The sequence below is a fragment of the Hetaerina americana genome, unplaced genomic scaffold, assembly GCF_022747635.1.
Source record: "Hetaerina americana unplaced genomic scaffold, ioHetAmer1.1.p SCAF_7, whole genome shotgun sequence".
In the NCBI taxonomy this organism is placed as follows: Eukaryota; Metazoa; Arthropoda; class Insecta; order Odonata; family Calopterygidae; genus Hetaerina; species Hetaerina americana.
Genome location: NW_027287316.1, coordinates 67816650 through 67839608, shown reverse-complemented (window position 1 = coordinate 67839608; position 22959 = coordinate 67816650). Strand labels below are relative to the sequence as shown.

Sequence of the window (22959 nt, the reverse complement as noted above, 5' to 3'; positions counted from 1 at the left end):
AGCGATGATGATCTCGTGCCGAAAAGTCTGACTCCTCCAGGACCGAGCCCAAATCGTTCACCACTACTGAGATGCAAACTTTAGACGGCAAACTCAAAAATCCCGCAAAAATATTTCACTGGCGTCTCCTTTTCGATGCTTAATTCCGTAACACGTTTTGTTGCAATAAAAGTTCAAATAAGCAGACGTTAGAGACCGACTGACTACGGGTATCATACTGCACATAAATTCGCCGGGGCAACTAGGAAGTCCTACGTCTTCCGCGGCCACTTCCACTGGTGCGGTGAGAAAATTTATGTCAATTTCATTTCGTTCGGGTGATTTCCGTGGACGCAAAAATATTTACCCTCGTCTCCTTCAAAATTGCTGGCGCGGAAATGACTTTTGTGAAATTCAAGGGTAATAATAATCATTGCAATGTCCATTCTCGGCCCCCGGTATCCGCCGCGGAGTCCTGGGACGGAATCAGGAACGCCACCGAAGGAAAGTCACCGTCTTGCTCGCAGTCCAATGATATCTTCCTGAGCGCACCCTCGTCGGTTGTTCCTCAACGTGTACTTGACTACGTTTAACTCATACACCATCCTCATCTGTACCCGGTAGAGTTTTTAACGAAACGGTCAGACCAGCGTTGAACTCTCTCGATTCCCCGAGTGAGGCCACGCGAAAGAAACCTCGTCCGAGCATCCTTTCTCGCCCAAGAAAGTTGCCTCGGAAAACGTTACAAAGATGACGGGAAACAGTTTTTGGTAGATGGAAATGATTGCCAATTTCGGGAAGAATAATGAAGTGTTCAGCGCAAAACATTGAAATGGCGGTTTAAAAGACTGCGTCAGACTCGGGTAGCTCGGAAGAGGTACTGCTTCCTACCGAGTTTGCCTACTTCTTGGTTTGCATCGATTGTGCACTTCCGCGCCGTAATTGGCGAAGGCGTGTCGGAGTAGGCAATATGCCTGTTGGCTCGTCGCCCGAAACCAGGGATTAGTGCAAATCTACTTTTACCGCGAAATCGTCGGCCAACATGAGAGTTGATGTACAAAAACCGAAAATAATTTCACTAATCCTAGTAATGGTCATAGCGAAAGTCTGGGAATACAATTACTATGTCGTCGCTTTGTCCCTATGAGTTAATTCTCGCAAACACTAAATCGACAGTGATGGAGGGTATACGTACTACGTCTTCACCGCTTTCCTTTCGTACTCGCTTCGGCGGTACATATACTAAAATTGGAACGATACAGAGAAGATTAGCATGGCCCCTGCGCAAGGATGACACGCAAAATCGTGAAGCGTTCCACATTTTTTGCACTTGTTTTCTCTATCGGAGACTGGCGGAAAAATTGGCGCAAGCGTCTCAAGGGCAAGGTCTCATCACAAAAAGAGATGATTGTTTTCCAGTTTTAGAAATTCACCAGCAACCCTCGGAGGGTTTTTACAAGCTGCGGCCAAAGTCTCGCGCCAAACTGAAAAATGGGCATCAAGCAAGCGTTAATTTTTTTTAAACATCCATTCCTCCGAAGAGTCATTGGGAGCTCTCCTTCGTACGGGGCCGGTTGACGGAGCGATCGCCTGGCGAGAGCATTCCGTTGTTTGACAGTACAATCTCACCGTAAATACATACTCGTGCGTAGTGTTAATTTTGCCCGGCACTTGAATATCCGGCTGGGTCGGGTAATTCAAAAACAAAGGTAAAATGACAGTGAGAGGAAGGAATAGGGAAAATGCATTCGGTAAAAAACCTCAACTAACGTGCATATTTGTTCAATGCTGCGGGAAGTTTTATTCAAAACGCGTGCTAAGCCACCTAACAAAATAGTCATGCGTTATTCGAAAAAACGGGAGTGAAAAGGAGCCACTACCATTTCTGCGATAGACCTCCTACGTCTCGAACTTCAATCCCTTTTTCCGCCAAACAAATCGATTGCGCGTGGTAACCCTTGTCTCGAATGATAGAAACCGGAGTGTTGCTAAATCTTCTCGGTATTCGATAGTTTTTAACTGAATATTTTTCCCTTTTCCTGTCCTCCCTCACATTCTCCCTCACGACTTTCCCTCCCCGCATGAAACACTCGCACCCCATGCCACATCATGAAACATCCGCAAAGTCATCTACGCAATAACCCGCGGTTCGCCGCAAGGGCGAGTTGTCACCACCCTCGAAAAGGAATGAAACTGCAGGGAAAACCACGAAAATACACGCATTGTGCAAAGGAACAAGCCTTCGCGACACGAAAAAAATTGAATTGATCTCATGTTGGGCCATCTAGCGATGATGATCTCGTGCCGAAAAGTCTGACTCCTCCAGGACCGAGCCCAAATCGTTCACCACTACTGAGATGCAAACTTTAGACGGCAAACTCAAAAATCCCGCAAAAATATTTCACTGGCGTCTCCTTTTCGATGCTTAATTCCGTAACACGTTTTGTTGCAATAAAAGTTCAAATAAGCAGACGTTAGAGACCGACTGACTACGGGTATCATACTGCACATAAATTCGCCGGGGCAACTAGGAAGTCCTACGTCTTCCGCGGCCACTTCCACTGGTGCGGTGAGAAAATTTATGTCAATTTCATTTCGTTCGGGTGATTTCCGTGGACGCAAAAATATTTACCCTCGTCTCCTTCAAAATTGCTGGCGCGGAAATGACTTTTGTGAAATTCAAGGGTAATAATAATCATTGCAATGTCCATTCTCGGCCCCCGGTATCCGCCGCGGAGTCCTGGGACGGAATCAGGAACGCCACCGAAGGAAAGTCACCGTCTTGCTCGCAGTCCAATGATATCTTCCTGAGCGCACCCTCGTCGGTTGTTCCTCAACGTGTACTTGACTACGTTTAACTCATACACCATCCTCATCTGTACCCGGTAGAGTTTTTAACGAAACGGTCAGACCAGCGTTGAACTCTCTCGATTCCCCGAGTGAGGCCACGCGAAAGAAACCTCGTCCGAGCATCCTTTCTCGCCCAAGAAAGTTGCCTCGGAAAACGTTACAAAGATGACGGGAAACAGTTTTTGGTAGATGGAAATGATTGCCAATTTCGGGAAGAATAATGAAGTGTTCAGCGCAAAACATTGAAATGGCGGTTTAAAAGACTGCGTCAGACTCGGGTAGCTCGGAAGAGGTACTGCTTCCTACCGAGTTTGCCTACTTCTTGGTTTGCATCGATTGTGCACTTCCGCGCCGTAATTGGCGAAGGCGTGTCGGAGTAGGCAATATGCCTGTTGGCTCGTCGCCCAAAACCAGGGATTAGTGCAAATCTACTTTTACCGCGAAATCGTCGGCCAACATGAGAGTTGATGTACAAAAACCGAAAATAATTTCACTAATCCTAGTAATGGTCATAGCGAAAGTCTGGGAATACAATTACTATGTCGTCGCTTTGTCCCTATGAGTTAATTCTCGCAAACACTAAATCGACAGTGATGGAGGGTATACGTACTACGTCTTCACCGCTTTCCTTTCGTACTCGCTTCGGCGGTACATATACTAAAATTGGAACGATTCAGAGAAGATTAGCATGGCCCCTGCGCAAGGATGACACGCAAAATCGTGAAGCGTTCCACATTTTTTGCACTTGTTTTCTCTATCGGAGACTGGCGGAAAAATTGGCGCAAGCGTCTCAAGGGCAAGGTCTCATGACAAAAAGAGATGATTGTTTTCCAGTTTTAGAAATTCACCAGCAACCCTCGGAGGGTTTTTACAAGCTGCGGCCAAAGTCTCGCGCCAAACTGAAAAATGGGCATCAAGCGAGCGTTAATTTTTTTTAAACATCCATTCCTCCGAAGAGTCATTGGGAGCTCTCCTTCGTACCAGGCCGGTTGACGGAGCGATCGCCTGGCGAGAGCATTCCGTTGTTTGACAGTACAATCTCACCGTAAATAAATACTCGTGCGTAGTGTTAATTTTGCCCGGCACTTGAATATCCGGCTGGGTCGGGTAATTCAAAAACAAAGGTAAAATGACAGTGAGAGGAAGGAATAGGGAAAATGCATTCGGTAAAAAACCTCAACTAACGTGCATATTTGTTCAATGCTGCGGGAAGTTTTATTCAAAACGCGTGCTAAGCCACCTAACAAAATAGTCATGCGTTATTCGAAAAAACGGGAGTGAAAAGGAGCCACTACCATTTCTGCGATAGACCTCCTACGTCTCGAACTTCAATCCCTTTTTCCGCCAAACAAATCGATTGCGCGTGGTAACCCTTGTCTCGAATGATAGAAACCGGAGTGTTGCTAAATCTTCTCGGTATTCGATAGTTTTTAACTGAATATTTTTCCCTTTTCCTGTCCTCCCTCACATTCTCCCTCACGACTTTCCCTCCCCGCATGAAACACTCGCACCCCATGCCACATCATGAAACATCCGCAAAGTCATCTACGCAATAACCCGCGGTTCGCCGCAAGGGCGAGTTGTCACCACCCTCGAAAAGGAATGAAACTGCAGGGAAAACCACGAAAATACACGCATTGTGCAAAGGAACAAGCCTTCGCGACACGAAAAAAATTGAATTGATCCCATGTTGGGCCATCTAGCGATGATGATCTCGTGCCGAAAAGTCTGACTCCTCCAGGACCGAGCCCAAATCGTTCACCACTACTGAGATGCAAACTTTAGACGGCAAACTCAAAAATCCCGCAAAAATATTTCACTGGCGTCTCCTTTTCGATGCTTAATTCCGTAACACGTTTTGTTGCAATAAAAGTTCAAATAAGCAGACGTTAGAGACCGACTGACTACGGGTATCATACTGCACATAAATTCGCCGGGGCAACTAGGAAGTCCTACGTCTTCCGCGGCCACTTCCACTGGTGCGGTGAGAAAATTTATGTCAATTTCATTTCGTTCGGGTGATTTCCGTGGACGCAAAAATATTTACCCTCGTCTCCTTCAAAATTGCTGGCGCGGAAATGACTTTTGTGAAATTCAAGGGTAATAATAATCATTGCAATGTCCATTCTCGGCCCCCGGTATCCGCCGCGGAGTCCTGGGACGGAATCAGGAACGCCACCGAAGGAAAGTCACCGTCTTGCTCGCAGTCCAATGATATCTTCCTGAGCGCACCCTCGTCGGTTGTTCCTCAACGTGTACTTGACTACGTTTAACTCATACACCATCCTCATCTGTACCCGGTAGAGTTTTTTTCGAAACGGTCAGACCAGCGTTGAACTCTCTCGATTCCCCGAGTGAGGCCACGCGAAAGAAACCTCGTCCGAGCATCCTTTCTCGCCCAAGAAAGTTGCCTCGGAAAACGTTACAAAGATGACGGGAAACAGTTTTTGGTAGATGGAAATGATTGCCAATTTCGGGAAGAATAATGAAGTGTTCAGCGCTAAACATTGAAATGGCGGTTTAAAAGACTGCGTCAGACTCGGGTAGCTCGGAAGAGGTACTGCTTCCTACCGAGTTTGCCTACTTCTTGGTTTGCATCGATTGTGCACTTCCGCGCCGTAATTGGCGAAGGCGTGTCGGAGTAGGCAATATGCCTGTTGGCTCGTCGCCCGAAACCAGGGATTAGTGCAAATCTACTTTTACCGCGAAATCGTCGGCCAACATGAGAGTTGATGTACAAAAACCGAAAATAATTTCACTAATCCTAGTAATGGTCATAGCGAAAGTCTGGGAATACAATTACTATGTCGTCGCTTTGTCCCTATGAGTAAATTCTCGCAAACACTAAATCGACAGTGATGGAGGGTATACGTACTACGTCTTCACCGCTTTCCTTTCGTACTCGCTTCGGCGGTACATATACTAAAATTGGAACGATACAGAGAAGATTAGCATGGCCCCTGCGCAAGGATGACACGCAAAATCGTGAAGCGTTCCACATTTTTTGCACTTGTTTTCTCTATCGGAGACTGGCGGAAAAATTGGCGCAAGCGTCTCAAGGGCAAGGTCTCATCACAAAAAGAGATGATTGTTTTCCAGTTTTAGAAATTCACCAGCAACCCTCGGAGGGTTTTTACAAGCTGCGGCCAAAGTCTCGCGCCAAACTGAAAAATGGGCATCAAGCGAGCGTTAATTTTTTTTAAACATCCATTCCTCCGAAGAGTCATTGGGAGCTCTCCTTCGTACGGGGCCGGTTGACGGAGCGATCGCCTGGCGAGAGCATTCCGTTGTTTGACAGTACAATCTCACCGTAAATACATACTCGTGCGTAGTGTTAATTTTGCCCGGCACTTGAATATCCGGCTGGGTCGGGTAATTCAAAAACAAAGGTAAAATGACAGTGAGAGGAAGGAATAGGGAAAATGCATTCGGTAAAAAACCTCAACTAACGTGCATATTTGTTCAATGCTGCGGGAAGTTTTATTCAAAACGCGTGCTAAGCCACCTAACAAAATAGTCATGCGTTATTCGAAAAAACGGGAGTGAAAAGGAGCCACTACCATTTCTGCGATAGACCTCCTACGTCTCGAACTTCAATCCCTTTTTCCGCCAAACAAATCGATTGCGCGTGGTAACCCTTGTCTCGAATGATAGAAACCGGAGTGTTGCTAAATCTTCTCGGTATTCGATAGTTTTTAACTGAATATTTTTCCCTTTTCCTGTCCTCCCTCACATTCTCCCTCACGACTTTCCCTCCCCGCATGAAACACTCGCACCCCATGCCACATCATGAAACATCCGCAAAGTCATCTACGCAATAACCCGCGGTTCGCCGCAAGGGCGAGTTGTCACCACCCTCGAAAAGGAATGAAACTGCAGGGAAAACCACGAAAATACACGCATTGTGCAAAGGAACAAGCCTTCGCGACACGAAAAAAATTGAATTGATCTCATGTTGGGCCATCTAGCGATGATGATCTCGTGCCGAAAAGTCTGACTCCTCCAGGACCGAGCCCAAATCGTTCACCACTACTGAGATGCAAACTTTAGACGGCAAACTCAAAAATCCCGCAAAAATATTTCACTGGCGTCTCCTTTTCGATGCTTAATTCCGTAACACGTTTTGTTGCAATAAAAGTTCAAATAAGCAGACGTTAGAGACCGACTGACTACGGGTATCATACTGCACATAAATTCGCCGGGGCAACTAGGAAGTCCTACGTCTTCCGCGGCCACTTCCACTGGTGCGGTGAGAAAATTTATGTCAATTTCATTTCGTTCGGGTGATTTCCGTGGACGCAAAAATATTTACCCTCGTCTCCTTCAAAATTGCTGGCGCGGAAATGACTTTTGTGAAATTCAAGGGTAATAATAATCATTGCAATGTCCATTCTCGGCCCCCGGTATCCGCCGCGGAGTCCTGGGACGGAATCAGGAACGCCACCGAAGGAAAGTCACCGTCTTGCTCGCAGTCCAATGATATCTTCCTGAGCGCACCCTCGTCGGTTGTTCCTCAACGTGTACTTGACTACGTTTAACTCATACACCATCCTCATCTGTACCCGGTAGAGTTTTTAACGAAACGGTCAGACCAGCGTTGAACTCTCTCGATTCCCCGAGTGAGGCCACGCGAAAGAAACCTCGTCCGAGCATCCTTTCTCGCCCAAGAAAGTTGCCTCGGAAAACGTTACAAAGATGACGGGAAACAGTTTTTGGTAGATGGAAATGATTGCCAATTTCGGGAAGAATAATGAAGTGTTCAGCGCAAAACATTGAAATGGCGGTTTAAAAGACTGCGTCAGACTCGGGTAGCTCGGAAGAGGTACTGCTTCCTACCGAGTTTGCCTACTTCTTGGTTTGCATCGATTGTGCACTTCCGCGCCGTAATTGGCGAAGGCGTGTCGGAGTAGGCAATATGCCTGTTGGCTCGTCGCCCGAAACCAGGGATTAGTGCAAATCTACTTTTACCGCGAAATCGTCGGCCAACATGAGAGTTGATGTACAAAAACCGAAAATAATTTCACTAATCCTAGTAATGGTCATAGCGAAAGTCTGGGAATACAATTACTATGTCGTCGCTTTGTCCCTATGAGTTAATTCTCGCAAACACTAAATCGACAGTGATGGAGGGTATACGTACTACGTCTTCACCGCTTTCCTTTCGTACTCGCTTCGGCGGTACATATACTAAAATTGGAACGATACAGAGAAGATTAGCATTGCCCCGCCAAGGATGCGCAAGGATGACACGCAAAATCGTGAAGCGTTCCACATTTTTTGCACATGTTTTCTCTATCGGAGACTGGCGGAAAAATTGGCGCAAGCGTCTCAAGGGCAAGGTCTCATCACAAAAAGAGATGATTGTTTTCCAGTTTTAGTAATTCACCAGCAACCCTCGGAGAGTTTTTACAAGCTGCGGCCAAAGTCTCGCGCCAAACTGAAAAATGGGCATCAAGCGAGCGTTAATTTTTTTTAAACATCCATTCCTCCGAAGAGTCATTGGGAGCTCTCCTTCGTACGAGGCCGGTTGACGGAGCGATCGCCTGGCGAGAGCATTCCGTTGTTTGACAGTACAATCTCACCGTAAATACATACTCGTGCGTAGTGTTAATTTTGCCCGGCACTTGAATATCCGGCTGGGTCGGGTAATTCAAAAACAAAGGTAAAATGATAGTGAGAGGAAGGAATAGGGAAAATGCATTCGGTAAAAAACCTCAACTAACGTGCATATTTGTTCAATGCTGCGGGAAGTTTTATTCAAAACGCGTGCTAAGCCACCTAACAAAATAGTCATGCGTTATTCGAAAAAACGGGAGTGAAAAGGAGCCACTACCATTTCTGCGATAGACCTCCTACGTCTCGAACTTCAATCCCTTTTTCCGCCAAACAAATCGATTGCGCGTGGTAACCCTTGTCTCGAATGATAGAAACCGGAGTGTTGCTAAATCTTCTCGGTATTCGATAGTTTTTAACTGAATATTTTTCCCTTTTCCTGTCCTCCCTCACATTCTCCCTCACGACTTTCCCTCCCCGCATGAAACACTCGCACCCCATGCCACATCATGAAACATCCGCAAAGTCATCTACGCAATAACCCGCGGTTCGCCGCAAGGGCGAGTTGTCACCACCCTCGAAAAGGAATGAAACTGCAGGGAAAACCACGAAAATACACGCATTGTGCAAAGGAACAAGCCTTCGCGACACGAAAAAAATTGAATTGATCTCATGTTGGGCCATCTAGCGATGATGATCTCGTGCCGAAAAGTCTGACTCCTCCAGGACCGAGCCCAAATCGTTCACCACTACTGAGATGCAAACTTTAGACGGCAAACTCAAAAATCCCGCAAAAATATTTCACTGGCGTCTCCTTTTCGATGCTTAATTCCGTAACACGTTTTGTTGCAATAAAAGTTCAAATAAGCAGACGTTAGAGACCGACTGACTACGGGTATCATACTGCACATAAATTCGCCGGGGCAACTAGGAAGTCCTACGTCTTCCGCGGCCACTTCCACTGGTGCGGTGAGAAAATTTATGTCAATTTCATTTCGTTCGGGTGATTTCCGTGGACGCAAAAATATTTACCCTCGTCTCCTTCAAAATTGCTGGCGCGGAAATGACTTTTGTGAAATTCAAGGGTAATAATAATCATTGCAATGTCCATTCTCGGCCCCCGGTATCCGCCGCGGAGTCCTGGGACGGAATCAGGAACGCCACCGAAGGAAAGTCACCGTCTTGCTCGCAGTCCAATGATATCTTCCTGAGCGCACCCTCGTCGGTTGTTCCTCAACGTGTACTTGACTACGTTTAACTCATACACCATCCTCATCTGTACCCGGTAGAGTTTTTAACGAAACGGTCAGACCAGCGTTGAACTCTCTCGATTCCCCGAGTGAGGCCACGCGAAAGAAACCTCGTCCGAGCATCCTTTCTCGCCCAAGAAAGTTGCCTCGGAAAACGTTACAAAGATGACGGGAAACAGTTTTTGGTAGATGGAAATGATTGCCAATTTCGGGAAGAATAATGAAGTGTTCAGCGCAAAACATTGAAATGGCGGTTTAAAAGACTGCGTCAGACTCGGGTAGCTCGGAAGAGGTACTGCTTCCTACCGAGTTTGCCTACTTCTTGGTTTGCATCGATTGTGCACTTCCGCGCCGTAATTGGCGAAGGCGTGTCGGAGTAGGCAATATGCCTGTTGGCTCGTCGCCCGAAACCAGGGATTAGTGCAAATCTTCTTTTACCGCGAAATCGTCGGCCAACATGAGAGTTGATGTACAAAAACCGAAAATAATTTCACTAATCCTAGTAATGGTCATAGCGAAAGTCTGGGAATACAATTACTATGTCGTCGCTTTGTCCCTATGAGTTAATTCTCGCAAACACTAAATCGACAGTGATGGAGGGTATACGTACTACGTCTTCACCGCTTTCCTTTCGTACTCGCTTCGGCGGTACATATACTAAAATTGGAACGATACAGAGAAGATTAGCATGGCCCCTGCGCAAGGATGACACGCAAAATCGTGAAGCGTTCCACATTTTTTGCACATGTTTTCTCTATCGGAGACTGGCGGAAAAATTGGCGCAAGCGTCTCAAGGGCAAGGTCTCATCACAAAAAGAGATGATTGTTTTCCAGTTTTAGAAATTCACAAGCAACCCTCGGAGGGTTTTTACAAGCTGCGGCCAAAGTCTCGCGCCAAACTGAAAAATGGGCATCAAGCGAGCGTTAATTTTTTTTAAACATCCATTCCTCCGAAGAGTCATTGGGAGCTCTCCTTCGTACGAGGCCGGTTGACGGAGCGATCGCCTGGCGGGAGCATTCCGTTGTTTGACAGTACAATCTCACCGTAAATACATACTCGTGCGTAGTGTTAATTTTGCCCGGCACTTGAATATCCGGCTGGGTCGGGTAATTCAAAAACAAAGGTAAAATGACAGTGAGAGGAAGGAATAGGGAAAATGCATTCGGTAAAAAACCTCAACTAACGTGCATATTTGTTCAATGCTGCGGGAAGTTTTATTCAAAACGCGTGCTAAGCCACCTAACAAAATAGTCATGCGTTATTCGAAAAAACGGGAGTGAAAAGGAGCCACTACCATTTCTGCGATAGACCTCCTACGTCTCGAACTTCAATCCCTTTTTCCGCCAAACAAATCGATTGCGCGTGGTAACCCTTGTCTCGAATGATAGAAACCGGAGTGTTGCTAAATCTTCTCGGTATTCGATAGTTTTTAACTGAATATTTTTCCCTTTTCCTGTCCTCCCTCACATTCTCCCTCACGACTTTCCCTCCCCGCATGAAACACTCGCACCCCATGCCACATCATGAAACATCCGCAAAGTCATCTACGCAATAACCCGCGGTTCGCCGCAAGGGCGAGTTGTCACCACCCTCGAAAAGGAATGAAACTGCAGGGAAAACCACGAAAATACACGCATTGTGCAAAGGAACAAGCCTTCGCGACACGAAAAAAATTGAATTGATCTCATGTTGGGCCATCTAGCGATGATGATCTCGTGCCGAAAAGTCTGACTCCTCCAGGACCGAGCCCAAATCGTTCACCACTACTGAGATGCAAACTTTAGACGGCAAACTCAAAAATCCCGCAAAAATATTTCACTGGCGTCTCCTTTTCGATGCTTAATTCCGTAACACGTTTTGTTGCAATAAAAGTTCAAATAAGCAGACGTTAGAGACCGACTGACTACGGGTATCATACTGCACATAAATTCGCCGGGGCAACTAGGAAGTCCTACGTCTTCCGCGGCCACTTCCACTGGTGCGGTGAGAAAATTTATGTCAATTTCATTTCGTTCGGGTGATTTCCGTGGACGCAAAAATATTTACCCTCGTCTCCTTCAAAATTGCTGGCGCGGAAATGACTTTTGTGAAATTCAAGGGTAATAATAATCATTGCAATGTCCATTCTCGGCCCCCGGTATCCGCCGCGGAGTCCTGGGACGGAATCAGGAACGCCACCGAAGGAAAGTCACCGTCTTGCTCGCAGTCCAATGATATCTTCCTGAGCGCACCCTCGTCGGTTGTTCCTCAACGTGTACTTGACTACGTTTAACTCATACACCATCCTCATCTGTACCCGGTAGAGTTTTTAACGAAACGGTCAGACCAGCGTTGAACTCTCTCGATTCCCCGAGTGAGGCCACGCGAAAGAAACCTCGTCCGAGCATCCTTTCTCGCCCAAGAAAGTTGCCTCGGAAAACGTTACAAAGATGACGGGAAACAGTTTTTGGTAGATGGAAATGATTGCCAATTTCGGGAAGAATAATGAAGTGTTCAGCGCAAAACATTGAAATGGCGGTTTAAAAGACTGCGTCAGACTCGGGTAGCTCGGAAGAGGTACTGCTTCCTACCGAGTTTGCCTACTTCTTGGTTTGCATCGATTGTGCACTTCCGCGCCGTAATTGGCGAAGGCGTGTCGGAGTAGGCAATATGCCTGTTGGCTCGTCGCCCGAAACCAGGGATTAGTGCAAATCTTCTTTTACCGCGAAATCGTCGGCCAACATGAGAGTTGATGTACAAAAACCGAAAATAATTTCACTAATCCTAGTAATGGTCATAGCGAAAGTCTGGGAATACAATTACTATGTCGTCGCTTTGTCCCTAGGAGTTAATTCTCGCAAACACTAAATCGACAGTGATGGAGGGTATACGTACTACGTCTTCACCGCTTTCCTTTCGTACTCGCTTCGGCGGTACATATACTAAAATTGGAACGATACAGAGAAGATTAGCATGGCCCCTGCGCAAGGATGACACGCAAAATCGTGAAGCGTTCCACATTTTTTGCACATGTTTTCTCTATCGGAGACTGGCGGAAAAATTGGCGCAAGCGTCTCAAGGGCAAGGTCTCATCACAAAAAGAGATGATTGTTTTCCAGTTTTAGAAATTCACAAGCAACCCTCGGAGGGTTTTTACAAGCTGCGGCCAAAGTCTCGCGCCAAACTGAAAAATGGGCATCAAGCGAGCGTTAATTTTTTTTAAACATCCATTCCTCCGAAGAGTCATTGGGAGCTCTCCTTCGAACGAGGCCGGTTGACGGAGCGATCGCCTGGCGGGAGCATTCCGTTGTTTGACAGTACAATCTCACCGTAAATACATACTCGTGCGTAGTGTTAATTTTGCCCGGCACTTGAATATCCGGCTGGGTCGGGTAATTCAAAAACAAAGGTAAAATGACAGTGAGAGGAAGGAATAGGGAAAATGCATTCGGTAAAAAACCTCAACTAACGTGCATATTTGTTCAATGCTGCGGGAAGTTTTATTCAAAACGCGTGCTAAGCCACCTAACAAAATAGTCATGCGTTATTCGAAAAAACGGGAGTGAAAAGGAGCCACTACCATTTCTGCGATAGACCTCCTACGTCTCGAACTTCAATCCCTTTTTCCGCCAAACAAATCGATTGCGCGTGGTAACCCTTGTCTCGAATGATAGAAACCGGAGTGTTGCTAAATCTTCTCGGTATTCGATAGTTTTTAACTGAATATTTTTCCCTTTTCCTGTCCTCCCTCACATTCTCCCTCACGACTTTCCCTCCCCGCATGAAACACTCGCACCCCATGCCACATCATGAAACATCCGCAAAGTCATCTACGCAATAACCCGCGGTTCGCCGCAAGGGCGAGTTGTCACCACCCTCGAAAAGGAATGAAACTGCAGGGAAAACCACGAAAATACACGCATTGTGCAAAGGAACAAGCCTTCGCGACACGAAAAAAATTGAATTGATCTCATGTTGGGCCATCTAGCGATGATGATCTCGTGCCGAAAAGTCTGACTCCTCCAGGACCGAGCCCAAATCGTTCACCACTACTGAGATGCAAACTTTAGACGGCAAACTCAAAAATCCCGCAAAAATATTTCACTGGCGTCTCCTTTTCGATGCTTAATTCCGTAACACGTTTTGTTGCAATAAAAGTTCAAATAAGCAGACGTTAGAGACCGACTGACTACGGGTATCATACTGCACATAAATTCGCCGGGGCAACTAGGAAGTCCTACGTCTTCCGCGGCCACTTCCACTGGTGCGGTGAGAAAATTTATGTCAATTTCATTTCGTTCGGGTGATTTCCGTGGACGCAAAAATATTTACCCTCGTCTCCTTCAAAATTGCTGGCGCGGAAATGACTTTTGTGAAATTCAAGGGTAATAATAATCATTGCAATGTCCATTCTCGGCCCCCGGTATCCGCCGCGGAGTCCTGGGACGGAATCAGGAACGCCACCGAAGGAAAGTCACCGTCTTGCTCGCAGTCCAATGATATCTTCCTGAGCGCACCCTCGTCGGTTGTTCCTCAACGTGTACTTGACTACGTTTAACTCATACACCATCCTCATCTGTACCCGGTAGAGTTTTTAACGAAACGGTCAGACCAGCGTTGAACTCTCTCGATTCCCCGAGTGAGGCCACGCGAAAGAAACCTCGTCCGAGCATCCTTTCTCGCCCAAGAAAGTTGCCTCGGAAAACGTTACAAAGATGACGGGAAACAGTTTTTGGTAGATGGAAATGATTGCCAATTTCGGGAAGAATAATGAAGTGTTCAGCGCAAAACATTGAAATGGCGGTTTAAAAGACTGCGTCAGACTCGGGTAGCTCGGAAGAGGTACTGCTTCCTACCGAGTTTGCCTACTTCTTGGTGTGCATCGATTGTGCACTTCCGCGCCGTAATTGGCGAAGGCGTGTCGGAGTAGGCAATATGCCTGTTGGCTCGTCGCCCAAAACCAGGGATTAGTGCAAATCTACTTTTACCGCGAAATCGTCGGCCAACATGAGAGTTGATGTACAAAAACCGAAAATAATTTCACTAATCCTAGTAATGGTCATAGCGAAAGTCTGGGAATACAATTACTATGTCGTCGCTTTGTCCCTATGAGTTAATTCTCGCAAACACTAAATCGACAGTGATGGAGGGTATACGTACTACGTCTTCACCGCTTTCCTTTCGTACTCGCTTCGGCGGTACATATACTAAAATTGGAACGATACAGAGAAGATTAGCATGGCCCCTGCGCAAGGATGACACGCAAAATCGTGAAGCGTTCCACATTTCTTGCACTTGTTTTCTCTATCGGAGACTGGCGGAAAAATTGGCGCAAGCGTCTCAAAGGCTAGGTCTCATGACAAAAAGAGATGATTGTTTTCCAGTTTTAGAAATTCACCAGCAACCCTCGGAGGGTTTTTACAAGCTGCGGCCAAAGTCTCGCGCCAAACTGAAAAATGGGCATCAAGCGAGCGTTAATTTTTTTTAAACATCCATTCCTCCGAAGAGTCATTGGGAGCTCTCCTTCGTACGAGGCCGGTTGACGGAGCGATCACCTGGCGAGAGCATTCCGTTGTTTGACAGTACAATCTCACCGTAAATACATACTCGTGCGTAGTGTTAATTTTGCCCGGCACTTGAATATCCGGCTGGGTCGGGTAATTCAAAAACAAAGGTAAAATGACAGTGAGAGGAAGGAATAGGGAAAATGCATTCGGTAAAAAACCTCAACTAACGTGCATATTTGTTCAATGCTGCGGGAAGTTTTATTCAAAACGCGTGCTAAGCCACCTAACAAAATAGTCATGCGTTATTCGAAAAAACGGGAGTGAAAAGGAGCCACTACCATTTCTGCGATAGACCTCCTACGTCTCGAACTTCAGTCCCTTTTTCCGCCAAACAAATCGATTGCGCGTGGTAACCCTTGTCTCGAATGATAGAAACCGGAGTGTTGCTAAATCTTCTCGGCATTCGATAGTTTTTAACTGAATATTTTTCCCTTTTCCTGTCCTCCCTCACATTCTCCCTCACGACTTTCCCTCCCCGCATGAAACACTCGCACCCCATGCCACATCATGAGACATCCGCAAAGTCATCTACGCAATAACCCGCGGTTCGCCGCAAGGGCGAGTTGTCACCACCCTCGAAAAGGAATGAAACTGCAGGGAAAACCACGAAAATACACGCATTGTGCAAAGGAACAAGCCTTCGCGACACGAAAAAAATTGAATTGATCTCATGTTGGGCCATATAGCGATGATGATCTCGTGCCGAAAAGTCTGACTCCTCCAGGACCGAGCCCAAATCGTTCACCACTACTGAGATGCAAACTTTAGACGGCAAACTCAAAAATCCCGCAAAAATATTTCACTGGCGTCTCCTTTTCGATGCTTAATTCCGTAACACGTTTTGTTGCACTAAAAGTTCAAATAAGCAGACGTTAGAGACCGACTGACTACGGGTATCATACTGCACATAAATTCGCCGGGGCAACTAGGAAGTCCTACGTCTTCCGCGGCCACTTCCACTGGTGCGGTGAGAAAATTTATGTCAATTTCATTTCGTTCGGGTGATTTCCGTGGACGCAAAAATATTTACCCTCGTCTCCTTCAAAATTGCTGGCGCGGAAATGACTTTTGTGAAATTCAAGGGTAATAATAATCATTGCAATGTCCATTCTCGGCCCCCGGTATCCGCCGCGGAGTCCTGGGACGGAATCAGGAACGCCACCGAAGGAAAGTCACCGTCTTGCTCGCAGTCCAATGATATCTTCCTGAGCGCACCCTCGTCGGTTGTTCCTCAACGTGTACTTGACTACGTTTAACTCATACACCATCCTCATCTGTACCCGGTAGAGTTTTTAACGAAACGGTCAGACCAGCGTTGAACTCTCTCGATTCCCCGAGTGAGGCCACGCGAAAGAAACCTCGTCCGAGCATCCTTTCTCGCCCAAGAAAGTTGCCTCGGAAAACGTTACAAAGATGACGGGAAACAGTTTTTGGTAGATGGAAATGATTGCCAATTTCGGGAAGAATAATGAAGTGTTCAGCGCAAAACATTGAAATGGCGGTTTAAAAGACTGCGTCAGACTCGGGTAGCTCGGAAGAGGTACTGCTTCCTACCGAGTTTGCCTACTTCTTGGTTTGCATCGATTGTGCACTTCCGCGCCGTAATTGGCGAAGGCGTGTCGGAGTAGGCAATATGCCTGTTGGCTCGTCGCCCAAAACCAGGGATTAGTGCAAATCTACTTTTACCGCGAAATCGTCGGCCAACATGAGAGTTGATGTACAAAAACCGAAAATAATTTCACTAATCCTAGTAATGGTCATAGCGAAAGTCTGGGAATACAATTACTATGTCGTCGCTTTGTCCCTATGAGTAAATTCTCGCAAACACTAAATCGACAGTGATGGAGGGTATACGTACTACGTCTTCACCGCTTTCCTTTCGTACTCGCTTCGGCGGTACATATACTAAAATTGGAACGATACAGAGAAGATTAGCATGGCCCCTGCGCAAGGATGACACGCAAAATCGTGAAGCGTTCCACATTTTTTGCACTTGTTTTCTCTATCGGAGACTGGCGGAAAAATTGGCACAAGCGTCTCAAAGGCTAGGTCTCATGACAAAAAGAGATGATTGTTTTCCAGTTTTAGAAATTCACCAGCAACCCTCGGAGGGTTTTTACAAGCTGCGGCCAAAGTCTCGCGCCAAATTGAAAAATGGGCATCAAGCGAGCGTTAATTTTTTTTAAACATCCATTCCTCCGAAGAGTCATTGGGAGCACTCCTTCGTACGAGGCCGGTTGACGGAGCGATCGCCTGGCGAGAGCATTCCGTTGTTTGACAGTACAATCTCACCGTAAATACATACTCGTGCGTAGTGTTAATTTTGCCCGGCACTTGAATATCCGGCTGGGTCGGGTAATTCAAAAACAAAGGTAAAATGACAGTGAGAGGAAGGAATAGGGAAAATGCATTCGGTAAAAAACCTCAACTAACGTGCATATTTGTTCAATGCTGCGGGAAGTTTTATTCAAAACGCGTGCTAAGCCACCTAACAAAATAGTCATGCGTTATTCGAAAAAACGGGAGTGAAAAGGAGCCACTACCATTTCTGCGATAGACCTCCTAAGTCTCGAACTTCAATCCCTTTTTCCGCCAAACAAATCGATTGCGCGTGGTAACCCTTGTCTCGAATGATAGAAACCGGAGTGTTGCTAAATCTTCTCGGTATTCGATAGTTTTTAACTGAATATTTTTCCCTTTTCCTGTCCTCCCTCACATTCTCCCTCACGACTTTCCCTCCCCGCATGAAACACTCGCACCCCATGCCACATCATGAAACATCCGCAAAGTCATCTACGCAATAACCCGCGGTTCGCCGCAAGGGCGAGTTGTCACCACCCTCGAAAAGGAATGAAACTGCAGGGAAAACCACGTAAATACACGCATTGTGCAAAGGAACAAGCCTTCGCGACACGAAAAAAATTGAATTGATCTCATGTTGGGCCATATAGCGATGATGATCTCGTGCCGAAAAGTCTGACTCCTCCAGGACCGAGCCCAAATCGTTCACCACTACTGAGATGCAAACTTTAGACGGCAAACTCAAAAATCCCGCAAAAATATTTCATTGGCGTCTCCTTTTCGATGCTTAATTCCGTAACACGTTTTGTTGCACTAAAAGTTCAAATAAGCAGACGTTAGAGACCGACTGACTACGGGTATCATACTGCACATAAATTCGCCGGGGCAACTAGGAAGTCCTACGTCTTCCGCGGCCACTTCCACTGGTGCGGTGAGAAAATTTATGTCAATTTCATTTCGTTCGGGTGATTTCCGTGGACGCAAAAATATTTACCCTCGTCTCCTTCAAAATTGCTGGCGCGGAAATGACTTTTGTGAAATTCAAGGGTAATAATAATCATTGCAATGTCCATTCTCGGCCCCCGGTATCCGCCGCGGAGTCCTGGGACGGAATCAGGAACGCCACCGAAGGAAAGTCACCGTCTTGCTCGCAGTCCAATGATATCTTCCTGAGCGCACCCTCGTCGGTTGTTCCTCAACGTGTACTTGACTACGTTTAACTCATACACCATCCTCATCTGTACCCGGTAGAGTTTTTAACGAAACGGTCAGACCAGCGTTGAACTCTCTCGATTCCCCGAGTGAGGCCACGCGAAAGAAACCTCGTCCGAGCATCCTTTCTCGCCCAAGAAAGTTGCCTCGGAAAACGTTACAAAGATGACGGGAAACAGTTTTTGGTAGATGGAAATGATTGCCAATTTCGGGAAGAATAATGAAGTGTTCAGCGCAAAACATTGAAATGGCGGTTTAAAAGACTGCGTCAGACTCGGGTAGCTCGGAAGAGGTACTGCTTCCTACCGAGTTTGCCTACTTCTTGGTTTGCATCGATTGTGCACTTCCGCGCCGTAATTGGCGAAGGCGTGTCGGAGTAGGCAATATGCCTGTTGGCTCGTCGCCCAAAACCAGGGATTAGTGCAAATCTACTTTTACCGCGAAATCGTCGGCCAACATGAGAGTTGATGTACAAAAACCGAAAATAATTTCACTAATCCTAGTAATGGTCATAGCGAAAGTCTGGGAATAAAATTACTATGTCGTCGCTTTGTCCCTATGAGTAAATTCTCGCAAACACTAAATCGACAGTGATGGAGGGTATACGTACTACGTCTTCACCGCTTTCCTTTCGTACTCGCTTCGGCGGTACATATACTAAAATTGGAACGATACAGAGAAGATTAGCATGGCCCCTGCGCAAGGATGACACGCAAAATCGTGAAGCGTTCCACATTTTTTGCACTTGTTTTCTCTATCGGAGACTGGCGGAAAAATTGGCACAAGCGTCTCAAAGGCTAGGTCTCATGACAAAAAGAGATGATTGTTTTCCAGTTTTAGAAATTCACCAGCAACCCTCGGAGGGTTTTTACAAGCTGCGGCCAAAGTCTCGCGCCAAATTGAAAAATGGGCATCAAGCGAGCGTTAATTTTTTTTAAACATCCATTCCTCCGAAGAGTCATTGGGAGCTCTCCTTCGTACGAGGCCGGTTGACGGAGCGATCGCCTGGCGAGAGCATTCCGTTGTTTGACAGTACAATCTCACCGTAAATACATACTCGTGCGTAGTGTTAATTTTGCCCGGCACTTGAATATCCGGCTGGGTCGGGTAATTCAAAAACAAAGGTAAAATGACAGTGAGAGGAAGGAATAGGGAAAATGCATTCGGTAAAAAACCTCAACTAACGTGCATATTTGTTCAATGCTGCGGGAAGTTTTATTCAAAACGCGTGCTAAGCCACCTAACAAAATAGTCATGCGTTATTCGAAAAAACGGGAGTGAAAAGGAGCCACTACCATTTCTGCGATAGACCTCCTACGTCTCGAACTTCAATCCCTTTTTCCGCCAAACAAATCGATTGCGCGTGGTAACCCTTGTCTCGAATGATAGAAACCGGAGTGTTGCTAAATCTTCTCGGTATTCGATAGTTTTTAACTGAATATTTTTCCCTTTTCCTGTCCTCCCTCACATTCTCCCTCACGACTTTCCCTCCCCGCATGAAACACTCGCACCCCATGCCACATCATGAAACATCCGCAAAGTCATCTACGCAATAACCCGCGGTTCGCCGCAAGGGCGAGTTGTCACCACCCTCGAAAAGGAATGAAACTGCAGGGAAAACCACGAAAATACACGCATTGTGCAAAGGAACAAGCCTTCGCGACACGAAAAAAATTGAATTGATCTCATGTTGGGCCATATAGCGATGATGATCTCGTGCCGAAAAGTCTGACTCCTCCAGGACCGAGCCCAAATCGTTCACCACTACTGAGATGCAAACTTTAGACGGCAAACTCAAAAATCCCGCAAAAATATTTCACTGGCGTCTCCTTTTCGATGCTTAATTCCGTAACACGTTTTGTTGCAATAAAAGTTCAAATAAGCAGACGTTAGAGACCGACTGACTACGGGTATCATACTGCACATAAATTCGCCGGGGCAACTAGGAAGTCCTACGTCTTCCGCGGCCACTTCCACTGGTGCGGTGAGAAAATTTATGTCAATTTCATTTCGTTCGGGTGATTTCCGTGGACGCAAAAATATTTACCCTCGTCTCCTTCAAAATTGCTGGCGCGGAAATGACTTTTGTGAAATTCAAGGGTAATAATAATCATTGCAATGTCCATTCTCGGCCCCCGGTATCCGCCGCGGAGTCCTGGGACGGAATCAGGAACGCCACCGAAGGAAAGTCACCGTCTTGCTCGCAGTCCAATGATATCTTCCTGAGCGCACCCTCGTCGGTTGTTCCTCAACGTGTACTTGACTACGTTTAACTCATACACCATCCTCATCTGTACCCGGTAGAGTTTTTAACGAAACGGTCAGACCAGCGTTGAACTCTCTCGATTCCCCGAGTGAGGCCACGCGAAAGAAACCTCGTCCGAGCATCCTTTCTCGCCCAAGAAAGTTGCCTCGGAAAACGTTACAAAGATGACGGGAAACAGTTTTTGGTAGATGGAAATGATTGCCAATTTCGGGAAGAATAATGAAGTGTTCAGCGCAAAACATTGAAATGGCGGTTTAAAAGACTGCGTCAGACTCGGGTAGCTCGGAAGAGGTACTGCTTCCTACCGAGTTTGCCTACTTCTTGGTTTGCATCGATTGTGCACTTCCGCGCCGTAATTGGCGAAGGCGTGTCGGAGTAGGCAATATGCCTGTTGGCTCGTCGCCCAAAACCAGGGATTAGTGCAAATCTACTTTTACCGCGAAATCGTCGGCCAACATGAGAGTTGATGTACAAAAACCGAAAATAATTTCACTAATCCTAGTAATGGTCATAGCGAAAGTCTGGGAATACAATTACTATGTCGTCGCTTTGTCCCTATGAGTAAATTCTCGCAAACACTAAATCGACAGTGATGGAGGGTATACGTACTACGTCTTCACCGCTTTCCTTTCGTACTCGCTTCGGCGGTACATATACTAAAATTGGAACGATACAGAGAAGATTAGCATGGCCCCTGCGCAAGGATGACACGCAAAATCGTGAAGCGTTCCACATTTTTTGCACTTGTTTTCTCTATCGGAGACTGGCGGAAAAATTGGCACAAGCGTCTCAAAGGCTAGGTCTCATGACAAAAAGAGATGATTGTTTTCCAGTTTTAGAAATTCACCAGCAACCCTCGGAGGGTTTTTACAAGCTGCGGCCAAAGTCTCGCGCCAAATTGAAAAATGGGCATCAAGCGAGCGTTAATTTTTTTTAAACATCCATTCCTCCGAAGAGTCATTGGGAGCTCTCCTTCGTACGAGGCCGGTTGACGGAGCGATCGCCTGGCGAGAGCATTCCGTTGTTTGACAGTACAATCTCACCGTAAATACATACTCGTGCGTAGTGTTAATTTTGCCCGGCACTTGAATATCCGGCTGGGTCGGGTAATTCAAAAACAAAGGTAAAATGACAGTGAGAGGAAGGAATAGGGAAAATGCATTCGGTAAAAAACCACAACTAACGTGCATATTTGTTCAATGCTGCGGGAAGTTTTATTCAAAACGCGTGCTAAGCCACCTAACAAAATAGTCATGCGTTATTCGAAAAAACGGGAGTGAAAAGGAGCCACTACCATTTCTGCGATAGACCTCCTACGTCTCGAACTTCAGTCCCTTTTTCCGCCAAACAAATCGATTGCGCGTGGTAACCCTTGTCTCGAATGATAGAAACCGGAGTGTTGCTAAATCTTCTCGGCATTCGATAGTTTTTAACTGAATATTTTTCCCTTTTCCTGTCCTCCCTCACATTCTCCCTCACGACTTTCCCTCCCCGCATGAAACACTCGCACCCCATGCCACATCATGAGACATCCGCAAAGTCATCTACGCAATAACCCGCGGTTCGCCGCAAGGGCGAGTTGTCACCACCCTCGAAAAGGAATGAAACTGCAGGGAAAACCACGAAAATACACGCATTGTGCAAAGGAACAAGCCTTCGCGACACGAAAAAAATTGAATTGATCTCATGTTGGGCCATCTAGCGATGATGATCTCGTGCCGAAAAGTCTGACTCCTCCAGGACCGAGCCCAAATCGTTCACCACTACTGAGATGCAAACTTTAGACGGCAAACTCAAAAATCCCGCAAAAATATTTCACTGGCGTCTCCTTTTCGATGCTTAATTCCGTAACACGTTTTGTTGCAATAAAAGTTCAAATAAGCAGACGTTAGAGACCGACTGACTACGGGTATCATACTGCACATAAATTCGCCGGGGCAACTAGGAAGTCCTACGTCTTCCGCGGCCACTTCCACTGGTGCGGTGAGAAAATTTATGTCA

General features: G+C 46.4%; 9 non-coding genes and 1 pseudogene across 9 annotated transcripts; all 10 read left to right on the top strand.

Moving 5' to 3' along the window:
* The first annotated feature begins 1197 nt into the window (after positions 1-1197).
* Positions 1198-1304, top strand: LOC139697015 (U6 spliceosomal RNA). Its single transcript, XR_011702718.1, has one exon. It is a non-coding gene; the product is annotated as a U6 spliceosomal RNA (small nuclear RNA).
* A 2158-nt stretch (positions 1305-3462) lies between these two features.
* On the top strand, positions 3463-3569 carry LOC139696969 (U6 spliceosomal RNA). The gene has a single exon (XR_011702676.1). It is a non-coding gene; the product is annotated as a U6 spliceosomal RNA (small nuclear RNA).
* A 2158-nt stretch (positions 3570-5727) lies between these two features.
* On the top strand, positions 5728-5834 carry LOC139697014 (U6 spliceosomal RNA). The gene has a single exon (XR_011702717.1). It is a non-coding gene; the product is annotated as a U6 spliceosomal RNA (small nuclear RNA).
* A 2158-nt stretch (positions 5835-7992) lies between these two features.
* LOC139696971 (U6 spliceosomal RNA) lies at positions 7993-8107 on the top strand (annotated as a pseudogene).
* Positions 8108-10265: 2158 nt separating this feature from the next.
* On the top strand, positions 10266-10372 carry LOC139697013 (U6 spliceosomal RNA). Its single transcript, XR_011702716.1, has one exon. It is a non-coding gene; the product is annotated as a U6 spliceosomal RNA (small nuclear RNA).
* A 2158-nt stretch (positions 10373-12530) lies between these two features.
* On the top strand, positions 12531-12637 carry LOC139697012 (U6 spliceosomal RNA). Its single transcript, XR_011702715.1, has one exon. It is a non-coding gene; the product is annotated as a U6 spliceosomal RNA (small nuclear RNA).
* Positions 12638-14795: 2158 nt separating this feature from the next.
* LOC139697025 (U6 spliceosomal RNA) lies at positions 14796-14902 on the top strand. The gene has a single exon (XR_011702728.1). It is a non-coding gene; the product is annotated as a U6 spliceosomal RNA (small nuclear RNA).
* A 2158-nt stretch (positions 14903-17060) lies between these two features.
* On the top strand, positions 17061-17167 carry LOC139697011 (U6 spliceosomal RNA). Its single transcript, XR_011702714.1, has one exon. It is a non-coding gene; the product is annotated as a U6 spliceosomal RNA (small nuclear RNA).
* Positions 17168-19325: 2158 nt separating this feature from the next.
* On the top strand, positions 19326-19432 carry LOC139697010 (U6 spliceosomal RNA). Its single transcript, XR_011702713.1, has one exon. It is a non-coding gene; the product is annotated as a U6 spliceosomal RNA (small nuclear RNA).
* Positions 19433-21590: 2158 nt separating this feature from the next.
* On the top strand, positions 21591-21697 carry LOC139697008 (U6 spliceosomal RNA). The gene has a single exon (XR_011702711.1). It is a non-coding gene; the product is annotated as a U6 spliceosomal RNA (small nuclear RNA).
* Positions 21698-22959: the final 1262 nt, after the last annotated feature.